We start from the raw sequence: 26,562 nt of genomic DNA, 5'->3' as shown, positions 1-26,562 counted from the left end.
GAGAAATAACTCCAGGAAGAATGAAGGGATGGAGCTAAAGCAAAAACAATACCCCGTTGTGGATGTGACTGGTGATAGAAGCAAGGTCTGATGCTGTAAGAGCAATATTGCATAGGAACCTGGAATGTCAGGTCCATGAATCAAGGCAAATTAGAAGTGGTCAAACAGGATATGGCAAGACTGAACGTCGACATTCTAGAAATCAGCGAACTGAAATGGACTGGAATGGGTGAATTTAACTCAGATGACCATTATATCTACTACTGAAGGCGGGAATACCGTAGAGGAAATGGAGGAGCCATCACGGTCAACAAAAGAATCTGAAATGCAGTACTTGGATGCAATCTCAAAAACGACAGAATGATCTCTGTTCGTTTCTAAGGCAAACCATTCAATATCACAGTAATCCAAGTCTATGCCCCAACCAGTAACGCTGAAGAAGCTGAAATTGAACAGTTCTATGAAGACCTACGGAGAAGGCAATGGCACCCGACTCCAGTACTCTTGCCTGGAAAGTCCCATGGACGGAGGGGCCTGGTGGGCTGCAGTCCATGGGGTCGCTAGGAGTCGGACATGACTGAGCGACTTCACTTTCACTTTCACGCATTGGAGAAGGAAATGGCAACCCACTCCAGTACTCTTGCCTGGGGGATCCCAGGGATGGGGGAGCCTGGTGGGCTGCCGTCTATGGGGTCCCACAGAGTCGGACACGACTGAGCGACTTAGCAGCAGCAGTGTGAAGACCTACAGGACCTTTTATTTATTTATTTTTTAATTTTATTTTACTTTTAAACTTTACATAATTGTATTAGTTTTGCCAAATATCAAAATGAATCCATCACAGGTATACATGTGCTCCCCATCCTGAACCCTCCTCCCTCCCCATACCATCCCTCTGGGTCGTCCCAGTGCACTAGCCCCAAGCATCCAGCATCGTGCATTGAACCTGGACTGGCATCTTGTTTCATACATGATATTTTACATGTTTCAATGCCATTCTCCCAAATCTTCCCACCCTCTCCCTCTCCCACAGATTCCATAAGACTGTTCCATACATCAGCGTCACTTTTGCTGTCTCGTACACAGGGTTATTGTTAGCATATTTCTAAATTCCATATATATGCGTTAGTATACTGTATTGGTGTTTTTCCTTCTGGCTTACTTCACTCTGTATAATAGGCTCCAGTTTCATCCACCTCATTAGAACTGATTCAAATGTATTCTTTTTAGAACTAACACCCAAAAAAGATGTCCTTTTCATTATAGGGGACTGGAATGCAAAAGTAGGAAGTCAAGAAACACCTGGAGTAACAGGCAAATTTGGCCTTGGAATACGGAATGAAGCAGGGCAAAGACTAATAGAGTTTTGCCAAGAAAATGCACTGGTCATAGCAAACACCCTCTTCCAACAACACAAGAGAAAACTCTACACATGGACATCAGCAGATGGTCAACACCGGAATCAGATTGATTATATTCTTTGCAGCCAAAGACGGAGAAGCTCTATACAGTCAAAAAAACAAGACCAGGAGCTGACTGTGGCTCAGATCATGAACAACTTATTGCCAAATTCAGGCTTAAATGGAAGAAAGTAGGGAAAACCACTAGACCATTCAGGTATGACCTGAAATGGTCAAATCCCTTGTGATTATACAGTAGAAGTGAGAAATAGATTTAAGGGACTAGATCTGATAGATAGAGTGCCTGATGAACTATGGATGGAGGTTCATGACATTGTATAGGAGACAGGGATCAAGACCATCCCCATGGAAAAGAAATGCAAAAAAACAAAATGGCTGTCTGAGGAGGCCTTACAAATAGCTGTGAAAAGAAGAGAAGCAAAAAGCAAAGGAGAAAAGGAAAGATACAAGCATCTGAATGCAGAGTTCCAAAGAATAGCAAGAAGAGATAAAAGCCTTCCTCAACGATCAATGCAAAGAAATAGAGGAAAACAACAGAATGGGAAAAACTAGGGATCTCTTCAAGAAAATTAGAGATACCAAGGGGACATTTCATGCAAAGATGGGCTCGATAAAGGACAGAAATGGTATGGACCTAACAGAAGCAGAAGATATTAAGAGATGGCAAGAATACACAGAAGAACTGTACAAAAAAGATCTTCATGACCCAGATAATCATGATGGTGTGATTCACTCACCTAGAGCCAGACATCCTGGAATGTGAAGTCCAGTGGGCCTTATAAAGCATCACTATGAACAAAGCCAGTGGAGGTGATGGAATTCCAGTTGAGCTCTTTCAAATCCTGAAAGATGATGCTGTGAAAGTGCTGCACTCAATATGCCAGCATATTTGGAATACTCAGCAGTGGCCACAGGACTGGAAAAGGTCAGTTTTCATTCCAATCCCAAAGAAAGGCAATGCCAAAGAATGCTGAAACTACCACACAATTGTACTCTTCTCACATGCTAGTAAAGTAATGCTCAAAATTCTCCAAGCCAGGCTTCAGCAATACATGAACCGTGAACTTCCTGATGTTCAAGCTGGTTTTAGAAAAGGCAGAGGAACCAGAGATCAAATTGCCAACATCCGCTGGATCATGGAAAAAGCAAGAGAGTTCCAGAAAAACATCTATTTCTGCTTCATTGACTATGCCAAGGCCTTTGACTGTGTGGATCACAATAAACTGTGGGAAATTCTGAAAGAAATGGGAATACCAGACCACCTGGCCTGCCTCTTGAGAAATTAGTATGCAGGTCAGGAAGCAACAGTTAGAACTGGACATGGAACAACAGACTGGCTCCAAATAGGAAAAGGAGTGCATCAAGGCTGTATATTGTCACCCTGCTTATTTAACTTCTATGCAGAGTACATCATGAGAAATGCTGGGCTGGAAGAAGCACAAGCTGGAATCAAGATTGCTGGGAGAAATATCAATTACCTCAGATATGCAGATGACACCACCCTTATGGCAGAAAGTGAAGAGGAACTCAAAAGCCTCTTGATGAAAATGAAAGAGGAAAGTGAAAAAGTTGGCTTAAAAGCTCAACATTCAGAAAACGAAGATCATGGCATCTGGTCCCATCACGTCATGGGAAATAGATATGGAAACAGTGGAAACAGTGTCAGAATTTATTTTTTGGGGGCTCCAAAATCACTGCAGATGGTGACTGCAGCCATGAAATTAAAAGACGCTTACTCCTTGGAAGCAAAGTTATGACCAACCTAGATAGCATATTCAAAAGCAGAGACATTACTTTGCCAACAAAGGTCCGTCTAGTCAAGGCTATGGTTTTTCCTGTGGTCATGTATGGATGTGAGAGTTGGACTGTGAAGAAAGCTGAGCACCAAAGAATTGATGCTTTTGAACTGTGGTGTTGGAGAAGACTCTTGAGAGTCCCTTTGGCTGCAAGGAGATCCAACCAGTCCACTCTGAAGGAGATCAGCCCCGGGATTTCTTTGGAAAAAATGATGTTAAAGCTGAAACTCCAGTAGTTTGGCCATCTCATGCGAAGAGTTGACTCACTGGAAAAGGCTCTGATGCTGGGAGGAATTAGGGGCAGGAGGAGAAGGGGATGACAGAGGATGCGATGGCTGGATGGCATCACTGACTCGATGAACGTGAGTCTGAGTGTACTCCAGTAGTTGGTGATGGACAGGGAGGCCTGTCGTGCTGCGATTTATGTGGTCGCAGACTAGGACACGACTGAGCGACTGAACTGAACTGAGTTATAAGAGGGCTTTTTTGGTATTTTATTCAGATTTTGTATATTAACAATTATGTCACCTGTGAACAGTTTTATTTCTTCCTTCCCAACTTGTATACCTTTTATTTCCATTTTATTGTACTAGTTAGAACTTCCCAAATAATGATGAAAAGTTGTGATTAGAGGTGATATATTGTCTTCTATTAATTTAAGTGGGAAGGCTATGTGTTTCTCACCATATGTATGACGTTAGCTATAGGTTTTTTTGTAGACTTTCTTTATCAAGTTGAGGAAGTTTACATTTATCCCTTGCTTACAGAGAATTTTTGACATAAGTAAAATTTGGTTGTTTTTTCTGCATCTATTGATTTGATCACATGTCTTTTCTTCTTTAGCCTATTGTTGTTAAACAAGCTGTGCATACTCAGGATAAACATGGTCATGGTATTAATTAATTATTTTTATACATTGTTAGATTCAAACTGCTAATATTGGGTTGAGGAACTTAGTATCTATATTCATGAGAAATATTGGTCTGTAGTAAATGTAAAATTTGTCTGGTCCTCTTAATAGGGTAATCCTGGCCTCAGAGAAGAAGTTAGGAAGTATTCCCTCTACTTCTATCTTCTGGTAGAGATTACTAGAGCATTGGTGTAATTTCTTCTTGAAATATTTGATATAATTAATCAGTGAACTTTCTGGGCCTTTCATTTCTGTTTTGGAAAAGTTAATTATTGATTCAATTTCTTTCATAGGTGCACAGCTTTTTATATTGTCTTTGTTATTGTATGAGTTTTGACAGATTGTGTCTTTCAAGGAATTGGTCAATTTTATCTATCAAATTTGTGGGCAGAGAGTTATTCATAGTATTTCTATAATACCCTCTTGATGTCCATGGTATCTGTACAGACCTCCCTTTTTCATTTAGTTTATTAGTCATCTGTGTCCTTTCTCTTTTTCTTTCTTATGTTAGTCTGGATAGATACTTCTCAATTTTATTGATCTTTTCAAAGAACTGTTTTTGTTTGTTTTTGTTTTATCGATTTTCTCTATTGATTGCCTGTTTTCAGTTTTGTTGATTTCTTCTCTAATTCTTATTATTTCTTGTCCTCTGATACTTTGAATTTATTTGCTGTTTTATTTGCTCTTTTTTTCCCCCTGTCTTTTTAAAAGTGAAAGCCTAGCTGATTGATTTTTACATGTTTATTTCTCAGTTCTATAAATTTCCTTTACAGCTATAAAGCACTGCTTTCACTACACTGCAAAATTTTTGATAAGTTGTATGTTCATTTTCATTTCAATAGTTCAAACTATTCTTAAATTTCTCTTGACATTTCCTTTTTGACTCACATGTTTTTGGATGTGTGTTGCTTATCTCCACATATTTTGGGATTTTTCATGTATCTTTATCTAGTTAACTTATTGGCTTAAGTCCAGTTCCTTCATTTTCTAGCAATGTAATCTTAAAGTAGTCTTAATTGTTTTTCCTGTATATTACTATTTATCTTAGTTTTGTCTTTGGATTTTGAAGGCTTTCTGAATATTGACATGTGCAATTTGTATAATTTTTAACACAAATTTGAGTGTGTATTATTTGAGTACACAAATAAATAATAAACAATCTTTTTTTCTATTTAGACTCTGTGGCTGCACTTGATTTAAGTAGATTACATGTTTAGGACATTCTTGGTAAATTAGAGAACTGACAATTATTTTTATAAATCAAATAACACATCATTTTATCAACTTGGATTGGTGATATCTATCTATAATGGGTATTTAATTTTTTTAATTTTATTTAATTTTTTAATTGAAGGATAATTGCTTTACAGAAATTTGTTGGTTTCTGCCAAACATCAGCATGAATCAGCCATAGATTTACACATGTCCCCTCCCTCTTGAACTTCCCTCCCAGCTACCTCCCTGATCTCAACCCTCTAGGTTGCTAAGAGCTCCTGTTTGAATTTTTGAGTCATACAGCAATTTTTTTTTAATGAAGTATACCATTTCATTGGTATTCTAGAGCTTTTTTATAAGAAGATAAATATTTGTGTGGGATGAATGATGAAATCAGTGTTGTATTCTGGAGCATAGATTAGTCCAAAGAAATGGAAAACCTGCACTGTGTCAGTCTAATTGTAGTTGTGAAAAATCTGCATTGTGTTGGGTTAAATATCCTGGCCAGAGGTAAATAAACACTGCACAGCAGAAAATCTCAGCACAAAATAAATGAAAAAATGAGCTAAATGATTTGAGGTAAACTGGGAAGAATTTAATTCTTTTATTTTGTTTAACCTCTTCAGTGATAATTTACTAGCACAGGCATTCACAATCAAGCATTGAGAGAAAGACCCATTTCTGGAGTTGTTAAGAAATATACCCATTTCCACACTTGAAAAAAAAAATGAAGCCATTCGAATAATGATCTCTGTGACTTAGTAAATGATAGTTAATTTGAGGAGCACTAAAAGAGCAGAACAGAATGTAAAAGTACCAATTTAATTAGATAGCTTTTCACATCCTTCCCTCACACTAATCTCTTGCTCCACTGGCCTTCTTAAATCTTATATTCATATTTAACAGATTGGCCTTTGTGATTTTTTTGCTGAAACTCACTACCAGACTTACTAACTTCAAGTATTCCAGTTATTGTTTTTCTTTTCATAGAAATGCATTTCTACTCTCTTATTCACTGAGGATGGACTAGGCATCTAATTTCCCTATAGCCGTGTAGCTACGTGATTCTAAGTTGTCTCGCTCCAAACACACAAGCAGTTATGCAGTAGATCTATCACTGGCACCACCATCAACTCTGCCACAACCCCCTTGAAGAACTAGAATGTTCTCCTCTTCTCTCCCCAGGTGAGAGTCGAGTTTGGTGAGGTAATCTTGTTTTTATTTTGCCAATAGAGCTCATTGATTTTCAACTCAGGCTGTCATTAGAATCACCTTAAGAAGTGATTTCAAAAAACAAAACGAATGTCTGGGCCCCATTTGTGTCAAATAAATCACAACATCTGAAAGGGAGAACAAGTCATCTGTACTTGCTAAATCCTCTCCTGTGCAGCCAGGTTAAAGAATCAGTTTTCCTCAGCTTGTAATGCATGACATACCTGAACAGGTAAAAAGTTGTGGTCAGCTGGATATCCCAGTTCAGACACCAGCATTGCCATCACTTGAGCAAATAGGATTCTCCTACTTAGTGAATGACTCCCCAAATCTGAAACAGTTTCTTTTACTTGAGGTTATCACAATGCCAACTAAAACATTAGTTTATAATGTGTGAGTCCACATCATGAAAGCAGTTCACTGCATTATGTCCAATTTACTGAAAAACTGACTTAATCTGTCTATATTCTTAGGAAACTATGGAGAAGCCAAACAAAACCTCTCAGAGTAATTTTCTATCTTTCTTGTTAACTGCATATAATCTGATACTAACTCTGGTAACAAAACTGGCATTCTGGTGGTGATGGTGGAGTGGGGGTTAGAAATAAGTTTCTTCCCATTTGCTTCTCAATGGATATTAGTCTCTTTGGAATATCCTGCAATATCTGAAGCTTGATCCTATTCATGGTCCTTAGAAAAGCTTAAAAATAGCTTATTTTCCCTGATCTCTAACGCAGTGTTTGTGTACAAAAAACTCTGCTTTAGACCTAAGACCTAAACATTTCAAATACTGTCAGCATGGTAATAAACAACAAAGGAGCAGCTTATGTCACAATCATTTTTCTCAGACTAGGTTCCAGGGCAGTAGATGGACAGCAGCAGCTCATGTTCTATGGTGACTCAATTAGGCTTAACCTTTCTGAGTCCTGTTGTCCTTGTGTTGCTATAGCAATGATAGCATCTAACTTGTTGAGAGTGTCATATGGATCAAATGAGATGAAAAGTCCTCAGTAAGTAACTACTTTTGGTTTGAGAGAGTATGGTAATAAGGAAGAAGTACCCAGAATAGAGATGATCCATGATGAATTAGTGGGGAGTCCAACACTCAGAAGCCACTTTAATATATTTTGATAGCCTCCTGTCCTCCTTCACAGTGGCTGTTGCAGTTGTAAACTAAATAGTTGATTGCTTACTATGCTATGCTATGCTAAGTCACTTCAGTTTACTGGTATTTGTGTAATTTGATCTTCTTTCCTAGATTTTAAGAGGACTGATGACAGTTTTTTAATAATCTCTTATTCATTGCTATATCTGCTGTACCTGAGACTTCAGTTCAGTTCAGTTCAGTTGCTCAATCGTGTTCAACTCTTTGCGACCCAATGAATAGAAGCACACCAGGCCTTCCTGTCCATCACCAACTCCCGGAGTTCACCCAGACTCATGTCCATCGAGTCAGTGATGCCATCCAGCCATCTCATCCTCTGTCGTCCCCTTCTCCTCCTGCCCCCAATCCCTCCCAGCATCAGAGTCTTTTCCAATGAGTCAACTCTTCGCATGAGGTGGCCAAAGTGCTGGAGTTTCAGCCTTAGCATCATTTCTTTCAAAGAAATCCCAGGGCTGATATCTTTCAGAATGGACTGGTTGGATGTCTTTGCAGTCCAAGGGACTCTCAAGAGCCTTCTCCAACACCACAGTTCAAAACCATCAATTCTTCAGTGCTCAGCGTTCTTCACAGTCCAACTCTCACATCCATACATGACCACTGGAAAAACCATAGCCTTGACTAGACAGACCTTTGTTGGCAAAGTGATGTCTCTGCTTTTCAATATGCTATCCAGGTTGGTCATAACTTTTCTTCCAAGAGGTAATCATCTTTTAATTTCATGGCTGCAATCACCATCTGCAGTGATTTTGGAGCCCCCAAAAATGAAGTCTGACACTGTTTCCACTGTTTCCATATCTATTTCCCATGAAGTGATGGGACCAGATGCCATGATCTTCGTTTTCTGAATGTTGAGCTTTAAGCCAACTTTTTCACTCTCCTCTTTCACTTTCATCAAGAGGCTTTTTAGTTCCTCTTCACTTTCTGCCATAAGGGTGGTGTCATCTGCATATCTGAGGTTATTGATATTTCTCCCAGCAATCTTGATTCCAGCTTGTGTTTCTTCCAGTCCAGCATTTCTCATGATGTACTCTGCATATAAATTAAATGAGCAGGGTGACAATATACAGCCTTGACATACTCCTTTTCCTATTTGGAACCAGTCTGTTGTTCCATGTCCAGTTCTAACTGTTGCTTCCTGACCTGCATACAAATTTCTCAAGAGGCAGATCAGGTGGTCTGGTATTCCCATCTCTTTCAGAATTTTCCACAGTTTATTGTGATCCACACAGTCAAAGGCTTTGGCATAGTCAATAAAGCAGAAATAGATGTTTTACTGGAACTCTCTTGCTTTTTCGATGATCCAGCGGATGTTGGCAATTTGATCTCTGGTTCCTCTACCTTTTCTAAAACCAGCTTGAACATCAGGAAGTTCACGGTTCACGTACTGCTGAAGCCTGGCTTGGAGAATTTTGAGCATTACTTTACTAGCATGTGAGATAAGTGCAATTGTGCAGTAGTTTGAGCATTCTTTGGCATTGCCTTTCTTTGGGATTGGAATGAAAACTGACCTTTTCCAGTCCTGTGGCCACTGCTGAGTTTTCCAAATTTGCTGGCATATTGAGTGCAGCACTTTCACAGCATCATCTTTCAGGATTTGAAATAGCTCAACTGGAATTCCATCACCTCCACTAGCTTTGTTCGTAGTGATGCTTTCTAAGGCCCATTTGACTTCACATTCCAGGATGTCTGGCTCTAGATGAGTGATCACACCATCATGTTATCTTGGTCATGAAGATCTTTTTTGTACAGTTTTTCTGTGTATTCCTACTACCTCTTCTTAATATCTTCTGTTTCTGTTAGGTCCATTCCATTTCTGTTCTTTATTGAGCCCATCTTTGCATGAAATATTCTCTTGGTATCTCCATTTTCTTGAAGAGATCTCTAGTCTTTCCCATTCTGTTGTTTTCCTCTATTTCTTTGCATTGATCATTGAGGAAGGCTTTCTTATCTTTTCTTGCTATTCTTTGGAACTCTGCATTCAGATACTTATATCTTTCCTTTTCTCCTTTGCTTTTTGCTTCTCTTCTTTTCACAGCTATTTGTAAGGCCTCCTTAGACAGCCATTTTGCTTTTTTGCATTTCTTTTCCATGGAGATGGCTTTGATCCCTGTCTCCTGTACAATGTCATGAACCTCCATCCATAGTTCATCAGGCACTCTATCTATCAGATCTAGTCCCTTAAATCTATCTCTCATTTCCACTGTATAATCATAAGGGATTTGATTTAGGGCATACCCGAATGGTCTAGTGGTAAACCCTACTTTCTTCAATTTCAGTCTGAATTTGGCAATAAGCAGCTCATGATCTGAGCCACAGTCAGCTCCTGGTCTTGTTTTGTTGACTGTATAGAGCTTCTCCATCTTTGGCTGCAAAGAATATATATATATATATTTTTTAGATTAAAAGCTCCAAGGTGTATTGTTTCATACCTGTTATTGCTATCTATACCTTCACCCCATTATTAAGCCACTTCAGGTAACTTTCAGTTCATAAATTTACAGTGAGGTTACAGAGCCCAGTCAGGATGGGACAGAATGTGTTCCAAGTTAGGAAGGGACCATGTGACTCTTCAGTGATGTCTCCCATGGAGCATGTATGCTTCACTGTTTCTTCCTGCACATCTTTTGGCTTCTCTGGTTGTGGCTGGTTTAGAGTCTCCTGATGCTAATGATGTGCTGCTTTTTGATCCTAGGAGGCTGATCCAAGCTTTCAGGCCTCCTCTCCTGTAGGCCCTAATTATGAACTGTGAGGTTCAGGAGAGCTGGACAATCAGAAGGCTGGGAATGAATGCTTGCTTAAGGGAGGAATTGCCATTCCAACATCAACTATCTTTAATCCTACTGCAGAAACTGTTTCATTCTGGGGATGGTGAGTCCTAGAAGATCATGGCCAAGAAGCAGATGTCCTAGGTAGCTTCCTCTGAGAGTCTATCTCCAAGAGAGAGCCATGTGGCCACCTGCTTTTATCATATTTCTAATAGCTGCTCCATTTCCTCAAGGGCTGTTGTGAAATCATTTACTTGACTGCTACATAAGGTCTGTTGTTCAAGGAACTGGGCTCTCTCTTCTTCTTTCATCTTCAACTTTACCTTTAAGGCCTGTAACTCCTGCATCTGCTTTTTGGCTGTTTCGTTAAAAAGCTTCAGTTCATCTTGTAAAGTTTGTAACAGCAGCATGGAGTCCATGTGATCTGCGGTGGAGTCTTGCTGTGACGCCAGGGTCTCACTGCCTGGGTTGAGGCCTTTGCTTTCTAAAATTGCCAAACTGTTGTCCTGAAACTTCTCCAGCAGCTCTACTTTTTGAGTCAGGTCCTTCAGCTCTCCCTGAGTTTCAATCAATTTCTGATGCAACTGCTTGTTGACAGCCTCTAAGAGCTGGTTCTTATCCTTGAGCTCTTCTTCCGATTTCTGTTTACTCAATGGTTTGTAGCTCTTCCTGAGGTTCCTCCTGGAGGTGTCTGTAGCCTTCACCTGCCCATTCTCATGTCTCGGTTTGATGATTTTGTAACATCATTCTCTGAAGCTCCTGAATGTGGTCTGGAAACATCAACCTCTTTGGACTTAACAGGTAACTGGCTCTTAAAAGTGGCTCAAGTTTGTGCATCTGCGGGCAGACCGCTGCTCAGCACAAAGGAGGGCTGCAGGGTGTACACTGTCTTAACCACGCTGGTCATTGTAACGAGGCAGCACGGCTGGGGCCCAGGTGCCTGCTGCTCCTGCCCGCACGCCTCGTCACTCTGGTTCAAAAGATGCTTGGCAATAACTGCCGTACCACCGACCGCGTCTGCCACCTGGGTTTCTGGCTGCAAAGAATATAATCAATCTGATTTCGGTGTTGACCATCTGGTGATGTCCATGTGTAGAGTCTTCTCTTATGTTGTTGGAAGAGGGTGTTTGCTATGACCAGTGCATTTTCTTGGCAAAACTCTATTAGTCTTTGCCCTGCTTCATTCCATATTCCAAGGCCAAATTTGCCTGTTACTCCAGGTGTTTCTTGACTTCCTACTTTTGCATTCCAGTCCCCTATAATGAAAAGGACATCTTTTTTGGGTGTTAGTTCTAAAAGGTCTTGTAGGTCTTCACAGAACCATTCAACTTCAGCTTCTTCAGCGTTACTGGTTGGGGCATAGACTTGTATTACTGTGATAGTGAATGATTTGCCTTGGAAACGAACAGAGATCATTCTGTCGTTTTTGAGATTGCATCCAAGTACTGCATTTCAGACTCTTTTGTTGACCATGATGGCTATTCCATTTCTTCTAAGGGATTCCTGCCCACAGTAGTAAATATAGTGGTCATCTGAATTAAATTCACCCATTCCAGTCCATTTTAGTTCGCTGATTCCTAGAATATCGACGTTCACTCTTGCCATTTCTTGTCTGACCACTTCCAATTTGCTTTGATTCATGGACCTGACATTCCAGGTTCCTATGCAATATTGCTCTTTACAGCATCGGACCTTGCTTCTATCACCAGTCACATCCACAACTGGGTATTTTTTTTTTGCTTTGGCTCCATCCCTTCATTCTTTCTGGCATTATTTCTCCACTGAGCTCCAGTAGCATATTGGGCACCTACTGACCTGGAGAGTTCCTCTTTCAGTATCCTATCATTTTGCCTTTTCATACTGTTCATGGGGTTCTTACGGCAAGAATACTGAAGTGGTTTGCCATTCCCTTCTCCAGTGGACCACATTCTGTCAGACCTCTCCACCATGACCCGCCCATCTTGGGTGGCCCCACAGGGTATGGCTTAGTTTCATTGGGTTAGACAAGGCTGTGGTCCTAGTGTGATTAGATTGACTAGTTTTCTGTGATTATGGTTTCAGTGTGTCTGCCCTCTGATGCCCTTTTGCAACACCTACAGTCTTACTTGGGTTTCTCTTACCTTGGGCGTGGGGTATTTCTTCACGGCTGCTCCAGCAAAGCGCAGCCACTGCTCCTCACCTTGGACGAGGGGTATCTCCTCACCGCCGCCTCTCCTGACCTTGCACGTGGAATAGATCCTCTAGGCCCTCCTGTACCAGCGCAGCCACCGCTACTTGGACATAGGGTTGTTCCTCCCTGCTGCTGCCCCTGACTTCGGACGTGGGGTAGCTCCTCTTGGCCATTCCTGCACCGTCGCAGCCTGGTACTCTTGGCCTCTGTCCCTGAACTCGGACGTGGGATAACTTCTCTTGACTGCTGCCCCTTGGGCATGGGGTCCTCCTGGCTTCTTCCCCTGACCTCGGATGTGCAGTAACTCCTCGGAGGTTAATAAATACATTGACTAAATAAGAATTCTGAAGTATCCCACAATTCCTTTTTTGTCGTGAAAGTGAGTGTTAATGAGATTATCATATTAATACTCTTAATTTTTTTTTTATGCTTCCTTATAATGTCTTGGAACTCAGAAAGGCTAGCTCAGTTCAGTTCAGTTCAGTTGCTCAGTCATGTCCAACTCTTTGCGACCCCATGAATCACAGCACACCAGGCCTCCCTGTCCATCACCAACTCCAGGAGTTCACTCAGACTCACGTCCATCAAGTCAGTGATGCCATCCAGCCATCTCATTCTCTGTTGTCCCCTTCTCCTCCTGCCCCCAATCCCTCCCAGCATCACAGTCTTTTCCAATGAGTCAACTCTTCGCATGAGGTGGCCAAAGTACTGGAGTTTCAGCTTTAGCATCATTCCCTTCAAAGAAATCCCAGGGCCAATCTCCTTCAGAATGGACTGGTTGGATCTCCTTGCAGTCCAAGGGACTCTCAAGAGTCTTTTCCAACACCACAGTTCAACAGCATCAATTCTTCGGTGTTCAGCTTTCTTCACAGTCCAACTCTCACATCCATACATGACCACTGGAAAAACCATAGCCTTGACTAGACGGACCTTTGTTGGCAAAGTGATGTTTCTGCTTTTCAATATGCTATCTAGGTTGGTCATAACTTTTCTTCCAATGAATAAGCGTCTTTTAATTTCACTTCAGTTCAGTTCAGTTCAGTCGCTCAGTCGTGTCCGACTCTTTGCAACCCCATGAATCGCAGCACACCAGGCCTCCCTGTCCATCACCAACTCCCGGAATTCACTCAGAATCACATCCATCGAGTCAGTGATGCCATCCAGTCATCTCATCCTCTGTCGTCCCCTTCTCCTCCTGCCCCAATCCCTCCCAGCATCAAGGTCTTTTCCAATGAGTCAGCTCTTTTCATGAGGTGGCCAAAGAATTGGTTTCAGTTTCAGCATCAGTCCTTCCAATGAACACCCAACCCTGGACTCCTTTAGGATGGACTGGTTGGATCTCCTTGCAGTCCAAGGGACTTGCAAGAGTCTTCTCCAGCACCACAGTTCACAAGCATCAATTCTTCAGCGCTCAGCTTTCTTCACAGTCCAACTCTCACATCCATACATGAGCACTGGAAAAACCATAGCCTTGACTAGACGATCTTTGTTAGCAAAGTAATATCTCTGCTTTTTAATATGCTATCTAGGTTGGTCATAACTTTCCTTCCAAGGAGTAAGCGTCTTTTAATTTCCTGGCTGCAATCACCATCTGTGTGATTTTGGAGCCCAAAAAAGTACATCATGATAAACGCTGGGCTGGAAGAAACACAGGCTGGAATCAAGATTGCTGAGAGAAATATCAATAACCTCAGATATGCAGATGACACCACCCTTATAGCAGAAAGTGAAGAGGAAATAAAAAGCCTCTTGATGAAAATGAAAGAGGAGAGTAAAAAATTGGCCTGAAGCTCAACATTCAGAAAATTAAGATCATGGCATCTGGTCCCATCACTTCATGGGAAATAGATGGAGAAACAGTGGAAACAGTTTCAGACTTTATTTTTTGGGGCTCCAAATTCACTTCAGAAAGGCTGCTGCTGCTGCTAAGTTGCTTCAGTCATGTCCAACTCTGTGCGACCCTATAGATGGCCTCCTACCAGGCTCCTCTGTCCCTGGGATTCTCCAGGCAAGAACACTGGAGTGGGTTGCCATTTCCTCCTCCAATACATGAAAGTAAAAAGTGAAAGTGAAGTTGCTCAGTCGTGTCTGACTCTTAGTGACCTCATGGACCACAGCCTACCAGCCTCCTCTGTCCATGGGATTTTCCAGGCAAGAGTACTGGAGTGGGGTGCCATTGCCTTCTCCTCAGAAAGCCTGAGAAAGTGTTATTTTTGTTGTGGTGGTGGATTGTTACACTTGTTTCTTTTCCTTGTCATTTCAGAAGTCTGTACACTTTCTGGAGCTGTAACTCTCCTAACTCCCTCTTCTAATGTCATCTATAAAATTGCTACTACAAAATGCTCTTATAAAAGTCTGTGTTCCTAGAATAAATGCTCTGTATGAATACAGGGCAGGGAATTATGATCTTTTAGATTCATTGCAATGGAGAAGGCTGTCTCCAAATTATGTGAAGACCTTTGCTCTGTGGTTGTTTACTCTGTTCCACAGTACAATTTCTTTTCATGTTTCTTCCACATGCCCACTTCCTCCTGAGATAGACGTAAGAAGCTATTTGCTTCCTCACTGGATGATTGTTATTTTATTCTTAATGTGTAGGTGGTTGTTTGCCAAAAATAAAGATTTGGATCAAAACAACTTAGTCAGTCTTATATGCAGGCAGCCTACATTTTCTTTCTGACCAGCTGTCTTTAATGCATTTAACTATCTCTTATGAATTTAGCTTGTAAACATTTGGACAAAAACTTAATTTCAAGGCTTTCAGGGAGGCTTTATTTCCTCACGAATACATTAATTCTCTTGGCAGACCAGTGTAACTAGGATTAAAATATAACAAAGTGACTTTATAAGTTTCCTTACAGCCAAGTTTTTGGCCACTCGAGTGTGAGAAATAAAGCATTTGCTGAGGGTGATATTGCTTTGGCAGACTTTTTCACCGTGAAGAATGTAACAAACTGCTACTTTAGTTAAACTATAAAATAATGTAATAATATTCAAAAATAGGATTTACCTTGTAGATATCTGAAGAGGATATTTCTAAATCTTTTTAACCACCATTCTAGTATAGATTAGCATGAGACTTCATGTAATCAAACAGAATATAGTGCTTATACAAGGCAGGTTCTGAAAGATGTTTTTTATGCAGTTGTTTTTCAGGCCCTTAATGTCTGAAAGTAAGTATTGACTATATTGAAGCAATATCTCTATTCCACTCTTTACATGGTTTCATTATTACTGTACATGTATTCCCTCATCATGAGACAATAGCTGCCAAAAGTATAATAATTGTCCTCTCTCATAGAGAAATGGTCCAAGAAAGCCTCTGGGGATTTATTTAAGCAAGTGCTATTTTCTCATCCATAACTAGAAAAAAAAGTGCAATCTTCTATTTTCATATAATTTATACAACACTTAAAAGTAGAAATAGAACAAGTTGAAAGCTGTCATTTGTCTCTTGGGGAATTAGGGCATTTAAAGAGAGCTTAGTGAACCACTGGCTTAATTTTTTTGCATTATTTTTTAGTTATCTGAAAAAGAAGTGAATTTCATGAGTCCCTTGCGTTTCCCACTACTACCATTTTTTAAAATTTCAGTTTTCTTAAAACCTTTGATTTTCCTTGTGTGTCATTGCATTATATATATATATATATATAGAGAGAGAGAGAGAGAGAGAGAGAGAGAGAGAGAGATATAGTTGAGTGTATGATTGCTTTACAATGTTGTGTTAGTTTCTGCCATACAACAGAGTGAATCAGCTATATGTATACATAAGTCCTCTCCCTCTTGAGCCTGCCTCCCACCCTTACTCCCCATCCTATCCCTCTAGGTCATCACAGAACACTGAGCTGAGCTCTCTGTGCTGACATTTCTGATAGCAAGTTCAGTTTCTAAGGAAACCAGGACTAAGTCATGCAGTATCTTGAAGATAAAAACTATGGGAAGAAAATTGATTCTTGAAAAATTTCTTATGATATTCATACACAATAGGTGATATATGGGATGATAATCATTAGGAAAAAAATTATAAATCTAAATTCCAAACTAATTTTTAGCTATTCATATTTATTAAGCTACTGCCAGAAGTGGAAGGGAAATCTGTCCTCTGGTGTGGGGGTAGGAAGCACTTTTGAACCTTAGCTGACCTCCATCTCTTTGTTGAGTATCCCAGTGTTACTCTGCTTGAAGTTGCTAATATAACTCATTAGACTGAAGGGGCCAAATTGGATCATGCTTATTGACTTGATCCTTAGGTGTTAATGTGTTATCATTTTGCTTTTGAGTGAAACCCTGGCTCTATGATTGCTTGTGGGGAAAGGGATTGTTGGCATTGATGCAGCTTTAGTCTTCACATTTTCGTGCTCTAAGTGAATCTATTAGCAGAATGATCTTTAGAGTCAGGTTTTAGAGGAAGGAAGTCAAACGTATTGGTCCATATGTCAACCCAACATGAGCAAAGGATTCCATATGGAGTCCAAGCAATGAGAGGATTTGGTTTTGCTATTGCACATTTTTGTATGGATTCCTTATGAGAGAGGATCAAAGCAGGTTCCTGTGGGCTTCCAGGACACTATTCCATTTTGATACTACAAGAACCCTTGCTTTTACATATACTCTCTGTGTATCTGGATGGTCTTGAAGGAGGAGATATAAATGACTAAGACATGATCTTCAAGGAGTTTCTTTAAGGAGTTTATCCTGCTCCCTTCCTCCTTTCTTCCTTCTCTCACTCCTTTCTTCCTTCATCTCTTTCATTCCTTTTCTTTCTCTTCCTTGATGCACAGGACAGGAAAGCATGATGAAAACCATTAAAAATATACCTATGTGAGAATGCAATATTTAATGGAGGAGAGGTACAAAAAATTTGCAGTGATTGCTTATATTAAGAAGAGACTCTTTCCATATTTCGTGGTGATTAGGATACAAGGAAAGAAATCTTAAAAGAGTTTTTTTTTTTTTTTTAACCCCCTAAGTTGATGCATAAAATTTTGGCCAGTCTAGACAGTGAAATATCTTGGTGAAACAATGAGATAAGCAAAACTATGGTGGAAATAAAAAGAAGAGGTTCAGTTTATGTAGAAGAAGTCCTATATGCATTAACAAATCATCAGCACAGAGAATGCTCTAAATGCTCACATTTTTCCTACACAGAGGCTCAAAGAACTTAGGTAAGAACACATTCCAGGTATTATTTTAAATATTGACTTTGGAATTTTGAACTGAGCAGTTTCCAAGCATTGAAGTTAGATAATGATCTTTGGGGAATAACTTTTTCTGGCATTAGTTTGTAGGATGAATTTAAAGAACAGATTCTAGGGACAAAGAAGTGTTTTGTGTTTGTTTTTTTCATATATTATATTATACTGCTTATGTATAAGAGGTTTCCCTGGTAGTTCAGATGGTAAAGAATCTGCATGCAATGTGGGAGACCTTGATTCGAAGAATCTGAAACAGAGCGATGGAATTCAGTAAATAAAGGAGCAAAGGAAATTGAAAGGCACTATAGATGTAAAAATGACTTACCTGTTTACTGATTGAAAATGGTAATTTGGATGGTAGAGACCAATCAGAATATTGTAGTAGTATTTTAAGTTGTGAAGAGCTAAAATAAAAATGATGTCAATCTCCAATGGAAATATGAAAGACCATAGGTCTAACTGAAGGTGTAATGAGTTCAGTTTTTGGACAGACTGAATTTAAAGTGCTCTCAGAATATACAAGAGCTGTCTGTAAAAACTACACTGGAATTCACTGGAGGGGTTAGGGCTTGTCAACTGCAACTTCTATGTGCCTGTCCAACTCATTGTTTTTCTTTAAGAAAAATTAACCTCCTGCATTTCTCAATATGCCCACCGCTTTTTAAACCATTTCAGCAGCCATGTTTTTGTTTTTGTTTTTTTTTTTTTAAAGTAGGTATCTGACATTTTAACTTGCCTCCCAACCATGGCTGAGCAGACACCTGGCCTAGGGAGGGTCAAGTCAGAGTCTCTCACCTATCCCAGGAATTTGGATTTGGGTTTTATAAACATTTCTTAGTGCCTAGTTTGTTGCTTGAACTTGAGTTGGGATAGCTGTAGGTATACTGAGACATAAAGATGAGAGAGATGTAGAATTAAGGGAGAAGGATATGGATAAACACATTAGTGCAAACAAATTTTCTAAGATATCACATCAAGATAGAATAAAGATGAATACTCATAGGAAAATGCCATTTATATAATTGAATGACAAAAATCCTTGCTTCTCAACTATAGCAGATCTCTCTTGAGATGATGTCGTGTGTCATATTGAGTTTGTCATCTTGAATCTGCCACCGATAATAAAGTGGGTCCTCAGGAACTATATTTTCACTATAAGATGCTGACATACTCAGAGTTAGACATTTTAGCCAACCTGAGTATCCCCATTTTCTCTTGAAGTAGTTTGGAACTATTTGAACTGAGGGACCTTCAGAAGAGATATGATTGTGTTTATGTCACATACTCTCTAGTGGACATTCCTTGGGTATGTCAAGGTCCTTGTGCTACCTTGGATCCTGCTCACTCTGATACTTGGTTTGGACTTGGATTCTATAGTTTAATCTAGTTTATTTCCATGCTTATTTAAGCCAGAGTCAGTTTTTGTTACCTGCAACTAAAATAAACTGAACTAGTTCAGTTTATAACAGTAGTAGAAATAAAATTATGATACAAATGGACCTTGGTCAATGGACCACTGACATGAAGGCACTTATAATATTCCAGTGTAGAGCTATGCATAAGCTGTTATAGGGCTGACAACAAAGTAATATAACATTATTGTTGTTGTGTAGTCACTAAGTCATGTCTGACTCTTTTGCAACCCCATGGACTATAGCCCACCAGGCTTCTCTGTCCATGGGATATTCCAGACAAGAATGTGATAATTCTGTGTTAGCACTTGTAGGTTGCCAGTCCCTTCTCCAGGACATCTTCCTGACCCAGGGACTGAACCCATGTCTCCTGCTTGATAGGTGGGTTCTTTACCATTGAGCCACCTGGGAAGCCCAATTTAATGTTACATTCAGGATTAACAGTGCGTTCACTCTTGAGACCCTTTGTTATACATGAACTTTTCTTTTGTCTTCACTTTAACCACTTAAAGTATATATTCTTATTTTTACTTGCATTTTAAATATAACAAATGTTAGGTTGAGAATGGTTGCAAACCTTGCCATGATCTTGTGACTAATGAGTGCCAGTGGTCTTGGTCTCCAGGTTTTCTAATTTCAAATCTCTTATTTTTCTTCCTATGTTGGGCAACTATAGTCATCAGTTCCAACAGTTATGGAGCATTTACTAGATTTTCATACTTAAATTTAAAACTAAATTTTAGAAATAAAGTAGCATATCTTAACGAGCCTTAAAAAGCAGTAAATAATATGAAATCTATAAAGCTTTAGGAATTTGTATTAGAAATACTGACTATCTCATTCTTGTTTTTATAACTCTTTCTTAAAGACCCTGCCTTTCCCATAACCCTGGAATTTTTAGCCCTGTGTTTCACATAAATTCAATACTTTGGCCACAGTTTGTAGGATCAGAGATCCATGTCTAAGTCAAGTCAGACCTACCAGTTTCTCTCCACTAAAATTTTTGATTTAGAGTCTAGATAGCGAGTTCCAACTTCTGGAAACAGGACCTGGAAGGTCAAGTAGACTCAGGAGCTGAGATGGCGATTTTGGGGTGACCATTAAAAAATAACATGAGAATGGCTGAATCAGCAGAGAACTCTAATCTGTAAAAGTAAGGAGGGTAAGCAGAAATGACAGACCATTCAACCTCAGGTAAAAAGAGAGGGGACAAAGAGGAAATATATACTGTATATTTGTGGTTACGGTTTCTCTGCTCCACTAGCCTCTTCATATGGAAGACCCAGTTTGATTTCTTGTTCTTGGATTCTATGTGAAACCCTGTAAGATTTCTCAAAACTCCCCCTTTAGTTAGAACAGGATTCTATAATAACGTGTTGTCTGCTTAAGAAAACATTTAATATTCTTTATTTTTTTATATCAAAAATATTTTAAGGACATAGTACAGAATAAGTAATTAAAAATAGCTTTTGTCTTATTTTATTCAATATATTTGAAATAATCATTCACAAGTTTAACCTAGCCTTAAAAACAGGCACTACTTATTTCAATATAATCCCATTTATGTACAAAGCAAACCCTTTACACAGTCACACTTAATTAAAAAGCATGAAAGGATATATATTATTAAACACTGGTAATCTCTGGGAGGGTAAAATGAAGGGAAATCATAATTCTTTATTCCATTTATTTCTGTATATTTGAAATTTTCACAAACATTATACTCACATAAATTAATTTTTTAAAAGGCCTAATGGGTCTTAGTTAAACCACTTTTCACCAACTGTTTGCATATTAATTAAAGCTTCTGTAGTTTCAGGGAGCTCTAAAAGTTTTTCTATGTCCTAAACTCCTTTTCTGGGAGAAGACAATGGCACCCCACTCCAGTACTCTTGCCTGGAAAATCCCCTGGACGGAGGAGCCTGGTAGGCTGCAGTCCATGGGGTCGCTAATAGTCGGACACGACTGAGCGACTTCACTTTCACGTTTCACTTTAATGCATTGGAGAAGGAAATGGCAACCCACTCCAGTGTTCTTGCCTGGAGAATCCCAGGGACGAGGGAGCCTGCTGGGCTGCCATCTCTGGGGTCGCACAGAGTCGGACACGACTGAATCGACTTAGCAGCAGCAAACTCCTTTTCCCACTTGTCGTATGAGTTAGTCCCAGTTCAGGGCATTAGGCAGAGTATACTTGAAAGTGGTTTCACACTACAGGTATCCCACTGTTTAAGAAATCTGGATCAGTTTTTAGAACTCCTGTTACACACTATCTAAAACTTAAAAAAAAAAAAAAAGTCAAATAGATTTAGATAATATCCTCTATATTCAAAACCTAGAAATAAATATATTTGGTACCAAGGGAAACTTTGTATTGCTATCTGGGCATTCCTTGGCGGTATTATTGCCTTTAGGAAAGTGGCTCACAGTTCTTGGCTGCCCATCAGAAATCTGTGGAAGTTTAAAAACACAGATGCTTAGGGACCAATTCTAAAGATTTTGAACCTGTACTGTACTTTTAAGGGAAACAAACATTCTTTAAAATACTTTTTTCTAAATCTTGATCAGTGATTACAGAAAGGTATATTTAAAGAATGACATTACCTTGAGAGTAACTACAGAATATAGAATCTTATCTAATTCAGAATCAACTTAGGTTTTTTTGGGGGGGGTGGGGAAGAGGAACGTGTGTTGAAATGATTTGTTTTTGCTTAAGATATTTATAAGCACCAAAAACACTGTAAACAATGCTAAAGTTGGTAATTGTTTGTTTCCAGCAGTGGTGTTCCGCAGTAATCTTCCTTTCAAAGTCTAAATATACTGACAATTTAATGCAAAGACTGAAAACAAATATAATCCTGATGTTTGTTTATCAAATTTAATCAGTGAAGTAATCAATTGGATTTTAAAATAAGGGCAGTTTCATTATAATTGCATACTTGGCAAACCATGTAAGTGCAGAAACCTTTTTCAAGATTTTTAAAAGGGGGCAACACTGCTCAGCATTTGGTACATGAATATAGAATAAACCTACTGAAAATCTTCCTATACATTATGGAAACCTGGAGGTAATTTGTATAGCTTGAAATGTGTTCATTTTAGAATGTTATGCACAAAAAGGGTTCTATCATCAAGATCAGAAAAGTGGCATTTTCTGTATTCAGACAATTTATAACACAACTGGCTTTTGATGTTACAGTAAGTAAATTATACTTCAAGCTCTAGAGCATGTGGTGTATAAAACCTGATTTAAATTTTATATGACAAAAATCCCAATAAATGTTTCTCTTAATAAATGGCTTATCGATATTCTCCGATTCACTTTAATCATCCAAGAAAAAGTAGTTTCCACTCTTCTTTTGTTCTACATCCTTCATTGAATTAAAGGAATTATGCAGCTAAATTTGCATTTAAATATTTTAGGCAGAGTGCAGTAAAATAAAATATAAAGCCATTTAGAGATAATGAATGAAAGACAAGTGTCTATCTCTATAGACATGTTGGTTACTATATTCAGTCTAATATACATAAATAATATAGATTTCTTTTTAATCATTTTTATAACATGATTTATATATTAATTTTTTATTTTTGAGAAATTTCCATAAAATTGATTACTTGTGACACCAAGCTGGTAGTTCTCTAAACAAAGTTATCATGCTGCCCTCTGTATTAATTTACTAGGACTGTCACTAGAATTACCAAAATGGATAAGTTAAAACCATAGTAATTAATAATCTCACAGTGATTGAGGCTAGACATGAAGAATCTGTCTGAAGACTATAGAGGATGATTTGTCCCAAGGCTTTCTCTTAACTTCTGCTGTTGCTGGCAATCCTTGGTGTTCCTTTACTTGTGCATACATCACTCCAGTTTCTGCCTCTGTCATGACATGTTCTGTCTGTATATCTCACTCTGGGTTTTTTCTGCTCATCTTACAAGGATGTTAGCCATTTTGTATTAGACTTACCTTAATTCCATATAATCTCACCTAGCTAGATTACATCAGCAAAGACCTTATTTTCAATTAATAAGGACTAAAACAAGAGGTGATAAAGCCTAGAAAGACATGAAAAGTGTCCAGGAATAAGTCAGAAAAAATGGAAAAACAGAAGAACAAAGTCACTTTTGAATCTGAGTGAAGAAGAATGGGCAGTGTTGAGAACAGGGACATATAGAATAAACATGAGAAAAATTGAACAAAATGAAGTGGGGAAAATAATAAATATGGAAGAAAAAGAAAATTGGAATACATGTAACTGAGTCCCTGAAGGAAAGATTTGAAAGTGTATTAAAGGTTATAAAAGAAAAGTTGCTTCATACTCTTGAAAAAAGGTTGATCACAGTGTATTCAGCACAGATTGATATCTTGTTAATCTTTATGGATTAACGGTTTCTGTGGGGACACCTAGGCCAAAAAAAAAAAAAAATTACATCATATATAAGAAGGGGAAATCTAAATATCAGCATTCAGTGTGAGAGTGCAGTGGCACAAATTCTCTGAAAGTTCTTGATGTGGACATATTTTGTAATGCATATGAACAAACAGAATATAGTGCTCATGAGATCTTTAAAACAACAAGTGTAAACCATGATAATGTAAATCCATCTGATTAGAGATGAATAGGGAAATCATCTAACCAAACTCACCCACAGAGCTCTCCAGGGGAGTGCTTCACTGAAACCGTGTTCAAATCATTCTGTCTCACTATGATCAGTAACAGTACTGCCAACTTGGTACAAATTACTCCACATGTCCTCATGGTTACAAAGCAACACTGTTAAGCCACATGTTTTGTGCCCTGACCATGTCAGTGCCACAGACATGCAGGAACCCTAGTTTAAAACATCTCAGGCAACACATTCTGGATGGCCTGCTGGAACAAATCCTCACAGTGCAGTTTCCATCCCAATTCTAGTAAGAACTTTTTGGGTTGTATAGCCAGAATACACACCTCTAAGTCCTAGGATGCACATATATGTATGTCATTTCAGTATAATTTTCCAGATTTCCTTGCAGAATAGCTGTACCAGTTCACACCCCAGTTATTGTACAGAAATTCTTATGTACCCAACAGTATTCCATATTGTTGCCAACGCTAACTACTTTTCTACTTTATGGACTCCCCTGGTGGTTCAATGGTAAAGAATCTGCCTGCCAGTGCAGGAGACCTGGGTTTGATCCCTGGGTCAGGATGATCCCCTGGAGAAGGAAATGGCAACCCAATCCTGTAATCTTGCCTGGGAAATCCCATGGACAGAGGAACCAGACAGGCTAAAGTTCATGAGGTCACAAAAGAGTCAGACATGACTTAGTGACTAAACAACAACTTTATGAACACAAAGTATTTTATCATTTAATTTGTATTGCTCTGATGACACATGAAATTGAACATCTCTTTATTTCCAGTTAGGTCTTCTTTGAAATTCCTGTATCTCTCTTACTCCTATTATCCACTGAATTTCATGTAATTATCTGATCTATTTAAGGAATTGATTTGTGTGTGTTTGTGTGTGTGTGAACCAGTGCCTTTTCAATATTAGTATAATCAGTTTTAGATGTTACAAATATTTTCTCTTGTTTTTAATCTATTTTTTAACATTGTGGTTGGACAGAAATCCTTCATTTTGATGTAGTTGAATCCTTATTTTTGCTTTAGATCTTGTGCTTTGGGGATCTTTTGAAATAAAACTTCCAACTGCTTGATGATATTCTTCTAGTATTATTCCTCATTTTATCCTAGGAAAGTTTTGCATGTTTCAGTCCATGTGCATGTATTAGTGTGATATTCTATAGACAAAAAGTATGGGAATGAAGTTACATCACAGATAGCCAAATCATTCAATAATTACCTGGTGTCCACTGTTTTAGAAGCAAATATATTCAGTATAGATGGTTCAGTTCAGTTCAGTTCAGTCACTCAGTCGTGTCCGACTCTTTGCGACCCCATGAATCGCAGCACACCAGGCATCCCTGTCCATCACCAACTCCCGGAGTTCACTCAGACTCACGTCCATTGAGTCAGTGATGCGATCCAGCCATCTCATCCTCTGTCGTCCCCTTCTCCTCCTGCCTCCAATCCCTCCCAGCATCAAAGTCTTTCCAATGAGTCAACTCTTTGCATGAGGTTGCCAAAGTACTGGAGTTTCAGCTTCAGCATCATTCCCTCCAAAGAAATCCCAGGGCTGATCTCCTTCAGAATGGACTGGTTGGATCTCCTTGCAGTCCAAGGGACTCTCAAGAGTCTTCTCCAACACCACACTTCAAAAGCATCAATTCTTCGGTGCTCAGCCTTCTTCACAGTCCAACTCTCACATCCATACATGATCACAGGAAAAACCATAGCCTTGACTAGACGGACCTTTGTTGACAAAATAATGTCTCTGCTTTTGAATATGCTGTCTAGGTTGGTCATAACTTTCCTTCCAAGGAGTAAGCGTCTTTTAATTTCATGGCTGCAGTCACCATCTGCAGTGATTTTGGAGCCCAGAAAAATAAAGTCTGACACTGTTTCCACTGTTTCCCCATCTATTTCCCATGAAGTGATGGGACCAGATGCCATGATCTTCGTTTTCTGAATGTTGAGCTTTAAGCCAACTTTTTCACTCTCCACTTTCACTTTCATCAAGAGGCTTTTGAGTTCCTCTTCACTTTCTGCCATAAAGGTGGTGTCATCTGCATATCTGAGGTTATTGATATTTCTCCTGGCAATCTTGATTCCAGCTTGTGTTTCTTCCAGCCCAGCGTTTCTCATGATGTACTCTGCATAGAAGTTAAATAAGCAGGGTGAAAATATACAGCCTTGACGTACTCCTTTTCCTATTTGGAGCCAGTCTGTTGTTCCATGTCCAGTTCTAACTGTTGCTTCTTGACCTGCATACAGATTTCTCAAGAGGCAGGTCAGGTGGTCTGATACTCCCATCTCTTTCAGAATTTTCCACAGTTTATTGTGATCCACACAGTCAAAGGCTTTGGCATAGTCAATAAAGCAGAAATAGATGTTTTACTGGAACTCTCTTGCTTTTTCGATGATCCAGCGGATGTTGGCAATTTGATCTCTGGTTCCTCTGCCTTTTCTAAAACTAGCTTGAACATCAGGAAATTTACGGTTCACGTATTGCTGAAGCCTGGCTTGGAGAATTTTGAGCATTACTTTACTAGCATGTGAGATGAGTGCAATTGTATAGTAGTTTGAGCATTCTTTGGCATTGCCTTTCTTTGGGATTGGAATGAAAACTGACCTTTTCCAGTCCTGTGGCCACTTCTGAGTTTTCCAAATTTGCTGGCGTATTGAGTGCAGCAC

The 26,562-nt window shown here is 39.2% G+C and overlaps 1 pseudogene; it reads right to left on the bottom strand.

Annotated features, from left to right (window-relative positions):
* Positions 1-10,092: 10,092 nt before the first annotated feature.
* LOC109562971 (small kinetochore-associated protein-like) overlaps positions 10,093-26,562 on the bottom strand; it is a 129,190-nt pseudogene continuing 112,720 nt past the window's right edge.

The sequence above is a fragment of the Bos indicus genome, chromosome 1 (genome assembly GCF_029378745.1).
Source record: "Bos indicus isolate NIAB-ARS_2022 breed Sahiwal x Tharparkar chromosome 1, NIAB-ARS_B.indTharparkar_mat_pri_1.0, whole genome shotgun sequence".
NCBI lineage: Eukaryota > Metazoa > Chordata > Mammalia > Artiodactyla > Bovidae > Bos > Bos indicus.
Note: the sequence above shows the minus strand (reverse complement) of the source record. Positions and strands in the feature narration are given on the sequence as shown.